The following is a 19,165-nucleotide window of genomic DNA, read 5'->3' as shown; positions in this document are numbered from 1 at the left end:
AGCTAAATGGGATCTGGGCCATTCTTGACCATATGGATGGTCTGGATTGCGGCAGGTACACCTGCCTTGGGCAGGAGTTTTGAAGAATAAGGAAGAATGGCAAAATGCTAATGTGAGGCTAGTGAACAGAATGAAATATGTATGAGTCCTATGGAAATTTAACAGCTTGGTACAAATGAAACCCTGGTGAGTTCACTAGAAAAAAAGGCCACCAGTCCCTTCTCTGGGGAGTTAGGGATGTTACTTCCAGGGAGGGAAAGCAGGAATAGAAGACTTACAAGCAAAATCACATGACAATAAACATGCTTTGGAAAAGAAATTATTACATGTTTATTGGAGCCAAGAATCTAAGAGGTGGCATGGACCAGCATTCACAATGTATACTTTTTTTGCCTATTGTTCACTTCTTACTGGCTGTTTTACTTTTGCTCGAGCTCTATCATTTCTGGGAGTCCTCATCCTGTTTTTTTTCTAGTAACATTTGTTATTTAGGGGGTCAGATAAATTCAGGCTTTCCACCAGGGCATAACCCATACCTCTTCACTTTCAGGGTCTAAGGTTCCCTCTCCTTTTCCACCTTTATCACTTAAAAGGTTTTGTGTTATCTCTCTTATGGGTGGGAAGAACTGGCTGTTTCAGCTCATTTTAAGGACCTTCTATGGAAGACGAATTTGACAAAGGTTATAATGTAGTCTCTAATGGAGAAGAGCTACTGGTGAGATTGGGAGCAAGTCAAATAGTATTTTTTGAGTTGGGGTGAACTGGTATTTTCACTCCAGGTATATTCCACTAACTCGCTTCAGAGGGAGAGGTATGTCTAGATAGTCTTATGCTTGTGACAGAAACATGTACCTTGGTTTACTCCTCCAGTTTCAGTTACTAGTATGTCCCAGGGGCACACTATAGGATGAAGCCCATAGAAGTCCTCAAAATTTTACTGTCCCGGATTTTATCTTTCTTCCATAAAGACATAAATAATTTTAATCCACATTTCTTACACACTCACAAGAAAACAGTCACAGTATGTGACCTGTTACATACTTGACATTTCCACTTGGATGTCTAATCAGATCTCAAATGCAATATATCCAAAACCAAACTTCTGATTTCTCTCCAAAATCTACTCCTCTCCATCTCAGTAAATGCCAATTCCATTCTTCTGGTTTCTCAAGATAAAAACAAAAAGTTGGGTTCATTCTTGACTTCTCCTTTTTTCTCACATAGCACCAGCACATCCAATCCTTCAGAAAATTCTCTTGGCTCTTTCTATGAAATATATCCAGAATCTGATTATGTCCCACCATTTCTAGCACAACTTCCCTAGTCCAACAACTAGCTGTCTAACCTGGACTTCTACAATAGGCTCCTAATGATCCTTTAAAACCTAGATCAGATTATATCACTCTTCTACTCAAAACTTCCAGTGACTTCCTATCTCACTCACTTCAAGATCCTACCTGACCTTCCCCCAATTTATTGTCTGACTGGAACTCCTACCACTCCTCCCGGACTCACCCAGCTGCAGCCACATTGGCTTGACCATAGGCAAGCACTGGGCTGTACTGCTTGGACTGATTTTCCTTTCCTCGGAGCTACATAAAGCTTAATTATGTGCTGTTTTGTATTGTTCTTTAATTGCTGCATGTGGATTAATCCATTTCTAAGTTGTATATTCCTTGGGGGCAGGGACTATATCTTAAACTTTAGGATAGATGAGAAATTTAACAAAGATGAATCTATAGAGGTGAGTAAATATCTGCTGTTTGAGGAAAATTGGAAATAAGAAATTGAACATTTTTAATTTATGAATAAAATATAATAAAATACCTTAGTAAAAGGAAACATACATTGTAGTTAACTGAAATATTTCTTTAAAAATAAAATATAAAATTCAAACCTGCATTTTCATGTTAAGGGAAGGCTTTGTGAAATTAATGCTTTTGCTGTGATTCCCAGGATGCCTTTTCTGTTGTTCTTTATGCAAAAGAAAAATGTTTCCTTGAGGATGTGGTTAAGAGATTGAACCAGTCTTCAGTGAATTATTCGAAAGCCATTATCCTGTAGTATGGTTTCTCAACTAGTGGCACTGTTGACATTTTAGACCAGCTAATTCTTTGTTGTGGGGAGGCTGTCCTGTGTATTGTAGGATGTTGAGCAGCGTCTCTGGTTTATACCCACCAGATGCCAGTAGCACCTCCTTCCCAGTTGTAACAATCAAAAATGTCCAGACATGGCCAAATGTCCCCTGGGAGTGAAACTGTCCCCAGTTGAGAAGTACTGTCCTATAGGAATTTTTGGTTCTATTTAGGTAATTTTCTCATTTAAAAAATGGTGGTGGGGGAAAAAAAGAACAAAAAAACGGTGGGAAATGGCAGGGAGAGAAATAATACTCATTGTTATGAGTTGGGCTCTATACTTTTATTATTTTATTTCAAATTAGTGAGAAAAGAGGTTTATGAAAATCATAAAGCTAGTTCAGTGGTTAAACCAGGATTTTAAGCCAGGCTTGCCTGATTCCAGAGCTTTTAGTTCTTTACAGCACATCTCCCACTGCCTCTCTGCAAAAAAAAGAACACAAAACAAAAAATATTTTAAAACTTTTTTTGTAAGGAGGGGAGTTATTACTCCTTTGTTGATTAAATTTACCTGAAAATGAATATATATGCTCACACTTAAGTATGCTGGACGCTTCACTACCGTTGCGACTCTGGTCTTATCTTTTAAAAACATAGAGCATACAATGGAACAGCTTCAGTTCTCCTTGAAACAAATTATCCAAGCAAAAACCAAAAACAGAGTTTAACGGGGCCAAAAGGAACCAGTATTGTTTACAGAAAGGCTAAAGGCTCTTAGTTAACTTTCTCCCATTTAATTCCAGAAACAGTAACATCTTACTTTACAACCACAAATGAGTGAAATCCAGTAAAATGTCATAAAATGGGGGAAGAAAACATTAAGTAAAAAGAAAAATGGGAAAGGCTAGTTTTCAGCTGTTCTCTCCCTCTTTCCATTTCTCACTCTCTCTGGGGGTTGCAGCTCCGCGGCCTGAGTCCCTATCACCCCAGCCCAGCTCCACCGAGTCGCCCAGAGCTTTCTGGCTGGCTTTCCCGCCCTGGGGCGAGCTCGGCCTCAGTAGAAGACTGTTCCAGAGCCAGGCCTGGAAATACAAACAGCAAGAAACTTTGGCTCGACTCGCGGTTCGGGCGGGGGTGGGGTGGGGTGGGGTGGGGGCAAGCACAAAAAGGAAACAGTCAAGTTTGGGTCCCGGCTTCTACGGCGAATTCCGATTTGGGGGTGGGGCGGGGGGGGGTCACAACTCGGTCAGGTTCAAGTGCGCATGTGTTCGAGGAGACGCTTGGGCACTTATCGAGCACCCACTGTCTACGAAAGGTCGGGGGTGTGTATCCCCGGCGTGCCGTGGTTGTGTGGGGAGGGCGCGGGAGCGCGCGCGTGGCCGGCTAAAGGCGCGCAGCCTGCGTGCGCGCGCGGAGCTGTGGCTGAGGTGGAGGGGGGTGCGAGGGGGAAGGGCGGCGGGGGTGTGTGTGTCCCGAGTCTCTCTGCTCGCGCGCTCCTTCGCTCCCTTCCCGGGCGGGGAATCCGGGCCGGGTTGTGGCCGCGGCCGCGTACGTGAGCGCAGTGTCCCGGAGAGGGAGGGCAGGCCGGCCAGGTGGGCGCGAACCAAGCCTCGGAGGGCGGCCGGAGCGGAGCGGGGCCACGGGCCGCGCCGGGTGGGCGGGCGGGGGCCGCAGCAGCTGCAACCCCGAGACGTGCCGAGCGGTCCCAGCGGGAGCTTCCCGGCCCGCGCTGCTCTCGTGGCGGGGCGAGGTGAGCTGCGCGGGGACCTCGCGGCGCTGCAGCCCGGGGTCTAGGGTGGCCCGGGAACTTCCCACGCTCCGCACGCCCGCGGGGTCCGGGCCGGCGGCCTGGCGGCCCGGGGAGGCGGGCGCCACCAGGGCAGCGGCCGGTCGGTGTGCGGGGGCGATGCGGCAGTGCCCGCGCTGGGTGGGTGGGCGGGGGGGGGTGCCCTCCCGTTCTCTCGTGCACCGCCTTGTTTATTTCGCCGGTCGTCGGCGCTCCCATCTGATCCCCCCTCCCCAACTTTGAGCGGTTGTCCAGAGTCGCGTCTACGAAGGAGACTGATTGGGTTAACCTGCCCCCTTCCCGACCCTTTCCGGCTGGGCCGCCAGCCCAGCTCTCCCGGCGTCCCGCGCGTTCTTGCGCACTCCACCGAGCGAGCGAGAGCCGGGCCTGGGACAGGCGGCGCGACACACCCTCCACCTCAGGGGCTGTCCCTCACCCTACTCTCTCCTCTTCTGTTCACCCTTCCTCCCCTCCGTTCCAAGGCCCCTTACCCTCCCTGGGCGGTGGTACCGCAGTGAGTGTGGACATGTGAGTTGCCCGGTTGGAGGCCTGGATAGGAAGTTTGTGATGTGCAAACAGTTTCAAAGGCAGCGTTTTGGAGTTAAAGACTCAGTGCCTTCACTTTAGAATTGACTCAGAATCTAAAGAAGTCCACCTTTAAGGTGGTGAGGGAGTGCCACTGTCTCCTTGTTTTCAGGCAGGTTTGGCCAAATCCCACTGGCTCTGCAGCACTTCCATCAGGCAAGCGTTCCCAGGAAGCCAGGCTGCCAGGCGCAAGGGTCACAGTCCCCCCACTTTACACCTCTCTTTCTTAAAAAGTGCAAATGGTTCAGTTTGACTCAAAGTAAGTAAGTGATCAACAGGTCTTGGAGGCCTTCTTTACACTCTCCTCAGGTGTTGTGTAAACAGAGGGTACTGGTCTCAAGGAAATTGAAACACAAGGCAGTAGCAATTAAGTTCAACTCCGCAGGTATTTCTGAGGAGTTGCTGTGCTTTCAGCACTATACCAGGCTCTCTGGGAGATGGTAAGAGGCACACAAGAAATTGAGGTCATCAGGAAGCCTTTTGACTCAGTGGAAGTGATTTGAGAACTCAAGTTCAAAATAATGTGCTGTGGTTGCCTGAATGGTCTGGGGGACCATCAGATATGGAAATGAGTTGGAGAAGGGACTTAGAATACCTCACTGGTGAAGGCCCAAGGACAAGAAAGGCAGAAATTGCAGATTTGGGAGTTTGCAAAGGGATTTCCAGACGGGTGGAGGTTCACACAGTTACCTTAGTGAGGAAGGATACAAAAGATTTGGAGATGATTCCCTCTTAGGTTTATAATGTCATGCAGGAGACAGAAAAACTTGAGCACATGAAGCCAATAATACCTCAAGATAGGGTGCAGTTAACTGTCAGAATGCACTGTATAGAGAAGTAGGTGCTGTTAAGAGTTTAGACAAGGGAGCTGAGGGCAGGAGTTGCTACAACTGTATTTCTAGAGGATATGACCATTGAGATGGACTCTGAGGTGGTAACGAACCTGGGTTCCCTGTTATGGCCTTGGCCAGACCGGGGAACCATCCTGGACAATGGGAGATAAAGATGGAGAGGAGCAACAGTTGATATTGTGAAAGTCCTCAAAAGCCAGGCTGGAGGATTGCCTGTATGTACTGGGGAGAGACAGTAGAGGTTTTTGAACTTAGTAGTGATGTGATGGAAGGGTTATTTGGAAGAGTTTTTAACGTTATGTTAGGAGACAAATGAGTCAGTAGGCTGTTACAGTTTGGAGTGCCCAGTACTCGGACTGGTATGATGAAATAATCTGTTGACAGGGGGAGGATGAAGGAAAGAGAAGAATGAAAATGAATTATTTGTGGAAATCGATTACATGCCAGGGCCTTGGAGCTGCTGTAGCTGGTAATGGGAGAAACAGGAAATATGGGTTTTGGAGAGAAGTGATTGACATTCAAGTTGCAGAGGAGTTTCTTGTGTTTCCCAAGACATCCAAGTATAGATGTCTGTAAGCAATTGGGATATGAGATTGGTGGGAAACCAGGGTTGCATAATTGTGACAGGGAAGGCACTCTTGAGGATAAGTGGGGCATATTCTTGGTGATTGGGAGGCAGCAGAGGATGCTACTGAGTAGGATTGAGGTTCTCACTCAGAAAGTATCTATTCTGTATTGTCATTCATATGACAAAGTCCGATCCTGAACCCGAATTTGGAAATTAGGGCATTTAGGATGGGACCACTTATTCTTCCAAATCACATGGATGGGATTGGAGGCTGGAGAGAAGTAGAATGGCATTTACTAAAGATATCAATTGTTGCACTTAAGATATAAATTGTTGCATTTTGAAAGAAGTTGAACAGACTTCCAGTTGGCTTGGTTTGCTAGTGAGCTCTTCAGGCTAGTCCTGGTGCCCCATTCACCCATTCGTGGTGGGGGAGAGAAGCATCAAGATAATCTAATGGAGCAGGAGGAAATTTCTGGCCTAGTTGGAATACTGCCTCTCCCAGGGCCAGGTCTGTCCCAACCTTTACCAGTTGCTCTTTCCCAATACTCTGGTGACCTGTTGACAGAATAGCTAGAGCTGTTCTTTTTCTTTCTTTCTTTTTTTTTTTTTTTTTTTTTTTTTACCTCAGCACTGAATTCTGCCTTCTCTCTCTCTTATTTTTTTTTTTTCATGAACAGGCACCGGGAATCGAACCCAGGTCTCTGATTTGGCAGGCGAGAACTCTGCCACTGAGCCACCGTGTCTTCTTTTTGCAAGGGTGATTTGCTGAACAAATTCCCCAGGCCTCAAGTTGCAACATCTGAGGGCTGGTGAATTTGAAGGATGTTAGCAAAAAGTTGCAGAATGAGCTGAGAATGTAATTGTAGTTACACTGCCTCCTTGTTTCTTTGATATACAGAATTAGTGAACTAGCAGGTAAGACTGAGCTGGGGGAGAAAGGCTTGGTTCATATATATTTTTCTTTATAGAGAATATCTTACTGCCAAATTGCATGGAGCAGTGATTGAAGTGAATTACTCATTGTAAAGTAGTGTTTTTTTTGCACTATTTTGACCATGACCTCCATTAAGAAATAACATTTAAATCATGACCTAGGACACACAAATATGTAAATCAAATATGTAAAATATGTAAATAAAAATTAAGTTCATGGGGTATTATATACCTTTACTTGGTGAAGTTCCCTCTTATAGTTTTATTTTCTAGCCTATTATTTTTCACTTAAAAATGCTTTTTGTGCCCTGCTAATTTGATTCGACAGTCTGTAATAGATCATAACCCACAGTTTGAAAACACAGTTGTAGAGAATTTTTGCATTCAATAAGTATTTATTAAGCTGCTTGTGTGCAGTTATTACTCATGCTGAAGGTGGAATAAAGCCTAACTAAAAGACTAACAGTCTGGTTGGAGTCATAGGATATACCTATGATTAAGGAGCAAGGCAAGATTATTAAATGTCAAAATGAAAAATAAGTAAATACCCTTAGGGTTCAGAGAAGGAGGTGAGCAATCTGTACTCGAGTGACCTGGAAAAACATTTTAGAATAAGGAAGGAAGACGGGCTGGACTACTTTGGGTCTTTCTTGGTGTTGCATAGGAGGTAAGTTATAGCATGAGCTAACATTTGGAATTAGAAGTGTTGCACGGTGTGCTTGTGTAACAGTGAAGAACAGGATTCCTCTTAGGGAGGAGGGAGAAATCGGGTTGGAAAGGTGTATTAGGGTCAAATGGAATTGTAAACAGGTGGCCCACAGACTATTTTAAGTCTGCAGACATGTTATAGTTTGGACTACACGAAGATTTAAAAAAAATTGGGAACAATCCAGAAACCTCTGGAGTTGAGGCTCTCTTAGAGAATTAGAGCCTCTAGAGCTGAGTAGTGCTGCCCCCTGTGGACAGGAGACAGGCTTTGCATTCGCCAGTTTGTTCTCCAGTTGGTTTTAGTCCCAGTGTGCCCATTTGGCCTCAATCTAGTCGCTTTACATTCCCTGCCTAGTCCGGTATGCATCTGGGTTTGCAACCTCAGTTTTCAAGATACTTGATGCCAAGCTAGGGAATTTGGGATTTCTGTCACTGGCTCTGGGTGGCCATTGGAGGATCTAAGGTAAGAGTGAGATACTATGGAATCTGAGATATTGGCTTGCAATGGATTTGTTTATGGCAAGTCAGTGGCACTTTGTGAGGAGCTGCTGCCTGGCATTTTGAAACATTTTTATGGTGAGTGTAATGGTATTAATTAGAGAGGGCTTTGGCCTGTATTCTCTATAGTGAGGCAAATTTTCAGTGACTCCAGGATCTCTCACGCCTTCCAATTTCCCTCTCTGGAATGGTTAGATGATGGCGCCTGGCACATATCCTCTGTGTACGATGTCTGAGTGATAACTTGGTGAAATGTGAGTCATAACCGTCAAAAGCTGTATGACTAGATTCTCAAGAGCTTTGGTTCTGTGAGCCAATAATAAACCAAGAGCTAGGAGAGGGTCTGCAGCATTTCTTCTCTTAGTTCCTTACCCTCAAGGTGCCCTAGGGTTAAGGCCTCCGAGATCCAGAGAAATTCAAGCTGATCACACCACAGAATAACTGGTTCAAGCCCAGGTGTTAATCCAAATGAAGCTGAGAAAACGTTACTGATTTAGGGACCAGCCAAAGTGAATAAATTCATGTCTCTGTGGGATAGAGACTGTCTGATTTACTCTAGAGAGTCCATAACCACCTGTGAGTCAGAGTGTGTCTCAGGGGAGCTACAGGTGAGAGGGATTGAACAGTTGTCACTCTGCTTCTGACAGATTGGGATAAAGATAATCTATTTAAGAATAATTACTTTGGGGGAAGGCCACGGTGGCTCAGCAGGCAAAGTTTTTGCCTGCCATGCCAGAGATCTGGGTTCGATTCCTAGTGCCTGCCCATGCAAAAAAAGCTTACTTTTGTAAAAAAAAAAAAAAAAAAAAAAAAACAGGCTAAAGAGAAGGTGACAATTAAATGTAATATATTAATGCTGGACTGGATCTAATAGTGGAGGAGAAAATGCCCCAAAGGGTGTTATTGAGACAGTTGAAAAAATTGAAATGTAGACTGCTTGTCTTAAGGTTAAATTTCCTGAACTTGATAGCTATACTTAATGTGGATACATAAGTGAATATACTTGTTCTTAGGAAAGACACATGGAAGTACTAAGTGGTAAAGGAGTGTGGTATATGCATCCTACTCTCAAATGTTTAGAAGACAGAGTGATGCAACAAATATGGCAAGAAGATGAAAGCTGGGTATCTGAGTAGGAAGTGTATTGGAATTCTCAGTATTATTTTTGCAACTTTCCTGTAAGTTTGGAATTATTTCAAAATAAAAGTTTAAAAAATATTGCTTTTGTAGCATTAAACAATTGAAATACTTTTTTGTTCAAAAATGTGTGGCTATAGGATGCAAGAATAACTGGAAGTCAGCTTATGGTGTAAAATTAAATCCATTTCCTATCTTGTATGATTGTTAGATGGGTGGCTAGATCGAGAAATGATGCAGCATCTATGGTACGCTTTGCCTTTTATAAAATATTTTAACAGTTTCTTAAGATGTGATAGTGCATGTTATGCATAAATGGTAAAATGTGGCTTAGATTATGGTGCTATTAATTTAACTATCATTTACAAAAACTGTTAATTATTGGCAGTGAGTCAGCCTGGAAGGGCGTCTGAAAATGAGTGCCATAGGATTCTATTTTTGGCTTTGATCTGTTCAACATTTTTCCAGTGTTGTGAATGAAAATACAGAAGCTATGTTTATCACACATGTTGATGGCACAGAAGTAAGAATTGCTTACTTAGTAGATAAGTCAAGATTCAAAATCATCTAGGTAAAGGGTCCCCAATTAAGAGCAAAAAATAAATTCATTAAATGTAGATGTAAAGTCTGGATTTAGTTTTAAAAATTTGGATCATAATTAACTCAACCTATGATCTCAGTTGTTGACAATCTAAAGGGGGAGAACCCCCAGGCACAGTATAGCTAAGATAGCTGAGGAGGGGCGGGTCATGTGAAAGAAAAAGTCTCCGTATTTTTTCTGTTGTTCATGAATTTAATGTGAGCCCGAGTAGGGTGAGGCCTTTAAAAAATCAAATCTAGTTTATAACTGGATTAGAAATCCAGCAGTCCACTCACAGGAATGACCTCTTGATGGTCATGTGACGTTTGGCCCACTGGGGAGCCATGGTTTAAAAGGCACATGTGCGAGAATGTCTTTATCGACAGGGAGGAGACTAGGATAATATGGGATTAGGAATGACTGGCATACACTCGTGGGGTGGGTTCATTAGTGCCGTCAAATATTTTCATGATTGTAACGTACAGGGAAGAAGAGACTTCATTTTTTGTGGTTGGTATTGGTATACGACCAATGGATAGAAATGTTGCTTTATCTAGGCTCTGTAGCTTCAAATTCCTCTTGTAGAGTGATTACGCAGCAGTTAATGGACTATAAGTTTCCCTTTAACCTTAAAGGCTGGGAGAACAGGTCTCAGTTCAATGTGATAAGAATTTTCTCGGTGTCAGAACTGTCCTGTTCCACAATGGAAATACCTGCCTGTGGGCTGGTGAGCTTCCTGTTGTTGGAAGCATTGAAGTTGAACTGTATGCAGTTGATGGGGAATGCTGTAGGAGAGAAGGTCAGGAATTAGGCTGACCCCCAAGTCTTTTCCACTTCTTAGGGTTGGTTATTGTGTGACTTGGTACAGCTTAAAGATAATGTGGAATAGGAGAGATACCCTGTAGTTGCGTAGTATTTGAGTCAGCATCCTCATGTAAGCTTTTTAGAATTTTTTTTAATTTTAAAACATTTTTATCATAAAACTAAACAAACTGAATAACTGAAATATTGCAAAAATACAGGATCATTCATTTACTGCCCTGCTATCCTACTGTAACTAAAGCTAATAATTTTACTTTGTCATTTTTTAAAATTATATGATGGTGTGTTATTTGCAGCCATAATCATACCCATTCATATATTTCTTTATCTTGTTTTACTTAATATAACATTTTCTCATTTTTTTTTTTGTAATGTTCTTTACTCATACGGGGTATACAAATCATTATTTATTAACTATCTCCCTAGACCAGGGGTTGCCAAACTATGGCCCATGGATTACATTTAGGCTGGGGTCTATTTTTGTATAGTCCACAAGCTAAAAATAGTTTTTACATTTTTAAAAGATTGTAAAGAAAAAAAGAACGTGTGATGAGATCATATATGGCTCTCAAAGTCTTAAATATTTACTATTTGGTCTATAAAGAACAGGTTGGAGAATCTTTGCCCTGTATCAGGTGGCAAACTATGACCCTAACATTTGTAAATAAGGTTTATTGGAGCACAGCCATGCCTGTTTGTTTATACATTGCCTATGGCATTGTTGAGTAGTTGGGACAGAGACTGTGGCCTGCAATGCCTAAAATATTTATTCTGACCCATTACAGAAAAATTTTGCTGACCCCTGAACCAAACTTTTAAGTAGTTTATAATTTGGGCTATTACTAGTAATGCCACCTGAGACATCTTTGTGCATACAGTTTTTCATAGTTTGGACAACTTAGTTGGGAGAGACTAACAAAAATGGAATAACTGGGTTTAGTTCACAAAGATAACTTTAAGGCTGACACTGTCCCATTCTATCTCTCTTGTAATATTCTAGGTATGATATAATGAAAGTTCTTGGTGGCAATAAGAATGGAAAGGAAGGCCCAGTTCTCTTGTAGGTAGCACTTCTCTGGTCCCTGTTAAACTAGACATGTGAGTTTTCATTAGTTCTGATTAAAAATGGGGAATGAAAAAGCAGGCAGAAGTAAACCCTCGAGGTGTCAAGGTGTATATGAAATTCCATTCCAGGCTAGCTATATTGGCCAAAAGACATATAGAGAGTTGAATGAGGGAAAGAGGTGGCAATCCTCAATAATTAGCCAGCTGCAGCAGTAATAAACTAAGAGACAGCTGTTAAGTATGGGATGACAGAAGAAACATGCATTCCACCCTGTGAACACGTCCTTGGCATAAATCTGTATATAACTGTAATTATACTGTCTCCAGATAAGAAAATTCTAGAGCAATGACTCTATATTTCTGAACAAAAACCATTTTTTTTCTATCTGGGAAAGTCTTATTCTTCAGAAAGAAAACCTTTAGATGGACATGCAAAGTCAAGCCCAACTATCTGTGAGATGAAATATGAAGCAGACCGATGGGTCTCAAATCCAATCTTGTATGAATAAAATAACCATCGGAAAGTATAGTTGGCATCTTCTAAGAGAAATACTCTGGTGGTCTGGTAGCATAAGTCCATCAGTAAATTTATAATAGACTATAGTAGAATCAGACTCCACTATGGCTAAATCTGGGTGACCTTGCAATTTTCGGGATGCCTTCAAGATTTCCCTTATCCTGGTGTGGCTGAGGGATGCACTGATGGGCGTAGGTGCAATACCTGCAACCCTTCTTGTTCTATCTCAGTACCCACAAGGCAGATGAACTGGAGTTCTGGTAATCCCACACAGTTTACTTCATGCCAGCTTTTACTCTGCATGAGGTCCAGGTAAACCAAGAATACTCTGTAAGTTTGGGTGGCATCTCTATAATTCCACCATCTCTAAATACTTAGGGTGGGTCCCCATCCAGGCGTCCTCGGGGGCCCACGAGTGGGTGCTGCGGCTGCCCGGTAGGCTGCCCTGGCTCACGCCACTGCAGCCAGGGGTTGGCTCCAAATCACCATGTTTCTCCGTGCTGGGCCCTAGAAAATATTTATAAATGGATCCCAGCATTTTATAGAGACCCTGCAGGGGTCATTTTAGAAAGGCCATAGAGACCTAGTATAAGGTGGGGCAGGACTCAGTTTGTGGCACTAGTGCTGCTGAAAATTGAATTTGGTCTCAGGGAAAAGCAAGGAGATGGGGGAAAGGGCAAATAATAATAAATAGAATAGATTGACATGTAGAAGGATGTTCATTTATTGGCCAGTTCTACTCAGTATAGTAAATAATCTATTATAAAGATTGGGCTCTTTAACTGCATCCTAGTCCTCCACTTGGCTGTGGCTTTGCTTGTATCTGGAATCTACACTGTGGATTTGTATCGCTGGCAACGGTGTGTTAAATGCCGTCCTGATACCTGGGATGAGATTGAGCCTTGTGGTTGTTACGTAGGTTTTGATACAAAGAGGACAAGTGACAGATGACTTTGAAGAAACTTTTGAGCAGGATTTTCCAAGAAAGCATTCACTGTATACCAGGCAATTAGTTTGTGGTTTGGGTTCAGGAATTTTTTATCTTTGCCTTTTTATTAATAACAATTTACATGTAGAAAATTTGGTTTAAGTTTGCCTAAATTTTACTTACAGAATGGGTTATTTTAAATCCACCCTGATTATTTAAAAATTTCAGATTCTTCTTATATTTTTTATACTTTTTTTTTTTTTAGGAGCCCTACTAGATCTAAATCACACTGCAAAAGTTTCTTAGAGAGCTCTGCAAAGAAATAGAGGCTGCTTTATCTCATCTTTGGAGAATATCACAAGATGATTTCTCTCCAAGTGATTCATGTGCACCTCTTCACATTTGAAAAAAAAACCAGTATTTGGAAGGACGTGCTCTCTCTTTCAAGGAGTAAGGCAATTTTGGGGTGTACCGACCTAAGGAACAAAAGTTTTAGGTATTTGTAAAAAGTACAGGCAAACCTTGGGCTATGTAGAATTAGAGTTTAAACTGTTAGTGAATTTGTTGATGATGGATCCAGGTCTTCTTTCCCTCTGCGTCATCGTGCCTTCCAGGATGGGCTCTGCTTGTTCAGTTGCTATGGGACGAGTTCACTGGACCACATACAGTGGTTATGGGAAAAATTGTACTATCATATCCTTTTTGTTTGTTTGTTTAAAGTAAAATAAAATAAGAAATAACAGTTCCCTGCCTTTTTTGTATGTCCTTTTAGTATTGGGAAGACATAAAACTCAGTGAAAAGAACCACAGTAGTGGATATTTTTCATGGTGCAGGAACAATAAAAAATTCCCTCCCCTCCTCTGTTTTTTCTTCTGCTGAAAATGAATTGTTCTTCGTGTGCTGTTCTTAAATTCATGTGTCCTCTATCCATTTTAATCTTATTATCTATTTTTATGGTGACTGTCGCCATGGTACTTGTGCTCTTTACATAGCACAACAGAGATTTCCGATGTCTGATAGAACAGCTCAAAGTTCTGCTGTAGCCAGGATAGAAACTGTGTTCGAGTAGGGTTATTTATTTATTTATTTTTAAATTGAGGTATAATTTACCCACAGTGAAATGCTCAGATCTTAAGTTGTGCTGTGTAATCAGTTTTGAGAAATGCATATCCAGACGGGGTCATTTCCGTCACCCCAGAAAGTTCCCTCGTGCCCATTTCCAGATACCCCCTATCCCCAACCAAGTATCACAGATCTGATTTCTATCATCATACGTTAGTTTTGTCTTGTAGGTTCTTAATATTCCAGTTGTCTTTCTATAGGACTTTATACATGGTGCTTTGAAAAGGTGTAGAGGTGTGTTTAAAAAAATTCGTATCCTATTTGGTTTGGCAGCCACAGTAAGTAAATATTAATGTACTTGAGCTTGTCCATTGGGATGCTCAGATTCTTCCTTCCCGTTAGCCCAGGGGAACTGAATTTATGTTAGCAAACTTGAATCTCAGAAGGAAGAATTGGAGGTACAGAAAGCCTGGTGTGGAATAAGTGTGACGGGGTAGGTACTGCCATTATTGGTGTGTGTATGTGTGTGTCTGTCTGTGTGTTTCTGTATTTTATTTGCTGTATTGGAGAAATAGACTGCTCAGAAGAGCTGAAATTACTTCTTGGACATCCTTTTGGATTTCCTAGAAATCCCTTTGACACACTTTCTCTTTTTCCCTGCCTCTTCCTTTAACTAGTTTATAAATGTTACAACCCACAGAGTTACAGAGTTGGGCTTGTGATATTGAAACAAGATCTGTGTTGCAAAACCCACGGCCAACTGGAAACACAGTGGCGCTTTGCCCTGTTGAGCTCTGAGCCTTCTGGGAATCTGTGTCAGATTGTCACACCTCATTCAGATAGCAATTACCCCAAACACGTAATTGAAATGATTCAAACAGGGTCAGTTTCTTTTTTTGAAATTAAACAAAATCTTCATTGTAAAAGTAGTACAAGAATATACTCTTTCTAGAAAAAAATGCAAACTTTCCAGAGCACGTAAAAATATTCCTCATAGGACAGTCTTAACCCCAGTCCTTTCCCCAGAGATTAGCAGCTGTTGTGGGTTTGTTTATATTCTTCAAATGCTTTACATACTTATATTTATGCTTATAGAACTTAAAAACTTATATTTATGCTTATAGAACTTTAAAAAAATTAAGTGCACTGTACTGCATGTATCGTGCTGTTGTTTCCTCCCCCCACCCCTCCTATTCAACATTGTATCTTAGTGCTTATTCCACATCAGTACAGAGGGATCTTTTTTATTTTGTTTAACTCCTATAACTCAGACTGGAGAGACCACAGTTATTTAGTTTTCCCCAGTTGTTGGGCATTTAGGTTATTTCCATCCTTTACTATTGCGAACACTGCTACAGCAAACATCACTGTGCATGCCTCCTTTACAACACACGTGAGTGTTTCTCTAGGGTAGATACTGTGAAATTGCTGGGTAACAGGGTGCTTTAATTTTTAATTTTAATAAAGATACATTATAGGATCAGTTTGTATCTTAGAATTAAAGTGGACCAGGGAATGCTTGAAGTATACTCAGACATGAAGCAGTTATTTTAGCACATTTAGCACATGCAAGGTGTGTGCTCACCCACCTTCTCACATCAGCCTGGTTGAGCTAGGATTGGTGTCAAGAAGAGCTCTTCTGGGCCCCATAGTTCCTTCTGTCTGGTATGCTCCCCCCTCCCCATGTCTCCTGCCACCTCTCCAGGGGACTTTGGCCTCTGTGTCTGTAGTGTATACCTGTAGTTGTATAGGGGAGAATAGCAGGAAGGATAAGCAGCAGATTGTGGACTCTGGATGGTAAATTCTAAATCCAGTTCGTTCTCTAACTAGAGGCTTTAAGCATATCTGTGATTCTTCTTTGATCCTTCTTTTTTTATGGGGGGCGGGGCGCAGTGCAGGGTTTGGGAAACTTTGAGCCTTCTTTAGAATACAAAGTGTGTCCTAGGCATTTGAGCCAAGGGTGAGGCATTTGGAAACAGTTTTCTTTTAACAAATCTAGAAAATTGCAGTGTTATTTTTATTTTATTTTTTTTAATTGAAGAAGAGTGCCATTCTGCATTTATACTTCCTGACATCATCTCTAGATCTCTGAAGACCTCCTCTCTTAGAAAATATGGAGAGTCATTATATCAGGTTAGACCTCAGCATAACAAGGGAGGGCTTGGTTCGCTGTCTCCCTCTTGAAGACAATGCTAAGGGTGGGTACATGCTGGTGTAGCTGGGTATCCAGCTGGTAAGGAGTGGAGACCATTTGCAGCCTTAATTACTTCACCATGCATCTGCCCTCAGACCTCAATGCAGATGTTGAGAACCCCAGAGGAACCCCACTCTCGCATCCATACAAATATCCAAACACAGTAAAGCATTTATATCACCTCCCAGTACAGAGGTATCTCCTCCTCTGATCTTCTGCAGGTGTTAGTAGAAGCTCCCTTTTCTGTCCTTTCGGGATTTGGTGATCAAGTCCAGCCTCATCTTATCTCAGTTATGACTTGGTAGATTCCCCCAGGGCTCTTCTGGCCTGGATCTTTCTGGACTAAAGAACACTCTCTTCTTAGCTTACCCTCCTATCATGCAGCTCACTAGGTTGATTATCCTCTGGTTTTACAAATTATCTTTCTGTATGGCCAGCAACTAGTATTGCAGTGTGGGCGATACTTTAATTTTATGGGGTGAGGGTGGAGCACTGTGTCTCTTTTTGTTTTTAGTACTTTGGTAGTGACGCTGGACAGAACTGTTTTGGCCTCTGTGACAACAGTGGGATGGCAGTCTGATCTACAATAACTTAAAGGTCCTTTTACTGGGTTATGACTGTTCTAGTTTTTCCTTATACATATTATACTGCTTTTGCTGATGTTAAAATGTATTGACTGCTTTTCTGCCTACTTGCACAGACTTTCCTGTAATCTTGGGAAGAATTCCCAAAAGTTTGACTTGTCACTACCCAGAGTTTTATGTCTTTTTTTTTTTTTTCCCCTAAGCTAACACTTATTGAGCCCTCTATGCCTGGCACAGTGCTCAGTTTCGTGTGTATTTTCTGATATTTGTTAGGCCCCTCCCTCAGACCAGAGGAATCAGGATCTCTAAGAGGAAGAACTTGGTGACTCTTAAAAACCAAGGCAGGGTGGTACAATGCTGGCTCAGTGGCGAAATTCTTGCCTGCCATGCTGGAGACCCAGGTTCGATTCCTGGTGCCTGCCCATGCCAAAATAAATAAATAAATAAATAAAAACTAAGGCACTTTTGAAAAAAAATTTGCATTGCCTTATTAAAGCCACAAATTACCCTCTAGCATAGAAGTTAATGTTTTTCTGGTTTTACAGGTGAGGAAACTGAGGCACAGAGAGGTGGGGTAATTTGTCCAAGGTCAAATAGTTGGGAAGTGGCAGATTATTTGCAACTCAGAATATTTCACTGTGCATTCTTTTTCTGATATTTGTAAAAGTGTTAAATAAAATGAGTTGTTGTGCTGATCATGAGGGAGCCCCATGCTTTGAGAAATGATCATTTCCCCTTCCATACACAACCACCGCCAACTCAGGAGCCTCTTGGTGACTCAGGTTTTTATTAAAAGGGAGATTGAAGAAGTCATGTAGTCTGATCTCATTCAATGCACAATTTTCCTCCCTGTATAGCATAGTAGAAAGAGCACGGATTTTGTAGTCGGGTATCTTTGGACTCAAACCTTAGTTCTGTCACTAGTTTTTGGCCTTGGGGAACATCACTCCTGTCATCTGTAAAATGGGGAAGATGATTGTACTTATCTCATGGAGTTATTGTGGAAGATTAAGTAACATAGAGCATATGAAATGCTTAGCAAGTGACTGACAGGTTTTTGATAGATGATAACTGATCATTCCTAAAGGAACATCAGTCTTTGAAAGAATGTGGATTATATATAAGGATTTCTATTATCCTCTTGCCTGTTTGCTCTGTAACAATTCTAATAAAGTAGTTCATGTGATTTTATTCCTTGTGGACATCACGCTACCCTTTCTTTAAAATATTTTAGTCTTATATTGGCCCCAAATTGCATCCAGTGTACCAACCTGATAAGGGCGTGAGACTTTGTATGGTGTCAGCAGGGGCGAGCTCATCATTGCTATGACGTGGCCTGTGTGTTTGGACTACCTAGTGCCAATTTTACCCTTCACTTCTCTCGGAACACTCAAGCGTGGGCCATCTGGTCTTTGTGATTTATCTACATTCATTTTGCCACTTTGGTTTAGGAACATCCTCATCAGTATGCACTATTTCATTAATGCTGTCATTAGTGCTTCCACCCTGTCCATTTCAGAAAAAACATCTAGGAGTGGACACCCTGATATCCTGAGCTAAGGCTGGAGTGAGCACTCATCCCTTTAAATTTCTTTGACCTCACGATCAACCCCACAATTGTTGGAGCATGAAGATTCCTTATGTGACTTTCTTTCTTTTTTTTTAATATATGAAAAGATATTTTATTGCTATTTTACTATATAATATTGGTAAATACACCAGATTACATTTTCTCAAATGGCAGATAAGGCAAAAGATAACATTTCTCTTTGATTCCTAAAGAGAACTTGAAAATCATCTCTCTTTTAGGGGATTTAGTTTCCTACGGGGTCTGTGATACTGTCCGTGAGGAGACCAACAGTGCTTAGTAATAAAGAACATTTTGCTAAGCTGTTCTATCATGGGTCCTTGCTTAAGGTGTTCTTCTTTTTCTTCTAATCTGGTTTTCAGTACTTGGCCATGTGTTTCTTCATTATTATGCACAGGATCTGGTTGAGGGATAGGTTTTGTGTGTTCATGTGGAATATCCACAGAAGGGTGATGGCATGCTATCTTCCTGCATTGGATGTCAGAGCAAGTCCTACTTGTCAATATAGTGTCATCTGGAAGAGCAGATGACTATATGTAGATTTATGACAAACACAATATAAAACTCCATTTTGAATTGAAAATAAATGTTTCAAGATAGTCCTACTTGATATCGCCCATTTTACTGCTGCTACTGCCATGGTGAATCAAGGTATATATTGGGTGGTATAAAAAGATGTT

The 19,165-nt window shown here is 41.8% G+C and overlaps 1 protein-coding gene and 1 pseudogene across 6 annotated transcripts in view; one reads left to right on the top strand and one right to left on the bottom strand.

The window, feature by feature from the left end:
- The window catches only part of ZNF395 (zinc finger protein 395), a 63,791-nt gene that overhangs the window by 19,290 nt on the left and 25,336 nt on the right, over positions 1–19,165 (top strand). The window contains exon 1 of one of the 6 annotated variants that reach the window (XM_077152885.1): positions 3,321–3,397. The exons of 3 other annotated variants lie outside the window; for them this stretch is intronic. The gene's annotated coding sequence lies outside the window, so the exon portion shown is untranslated. 2 more of the 6 variants (XM_077152886.1, XM_077152890.1) reach the window with 2 other exon arrangements.
- Positions 18,692–19,135, bottom strand: LOC143677193 (large ribosomal subunit protein mL42 pseudogene; annotated as a pseudogene).

This window comes from Tamandua tetradactyla, chromosome 3 (assembly GCF_023851605.1).
Source record: "Tamandua tetradactyla isolate mTamTet1 chromosome 3, mTamTet1.pri, whole genome shotgun sequence".
In the NCBI taxonomy this organism is placed as follows: domain Eukaryota; kingdom Metazoa; phylum Chordata; class Mammalia; order Pilosa; family Myrmecophagidae; genus Tamandua; species Tamandua tetradactyla.
Note: the sequence above shows the minus strand (reverse complement) of the source record. Positions and strands in the feature narration are given on the sequence as shown.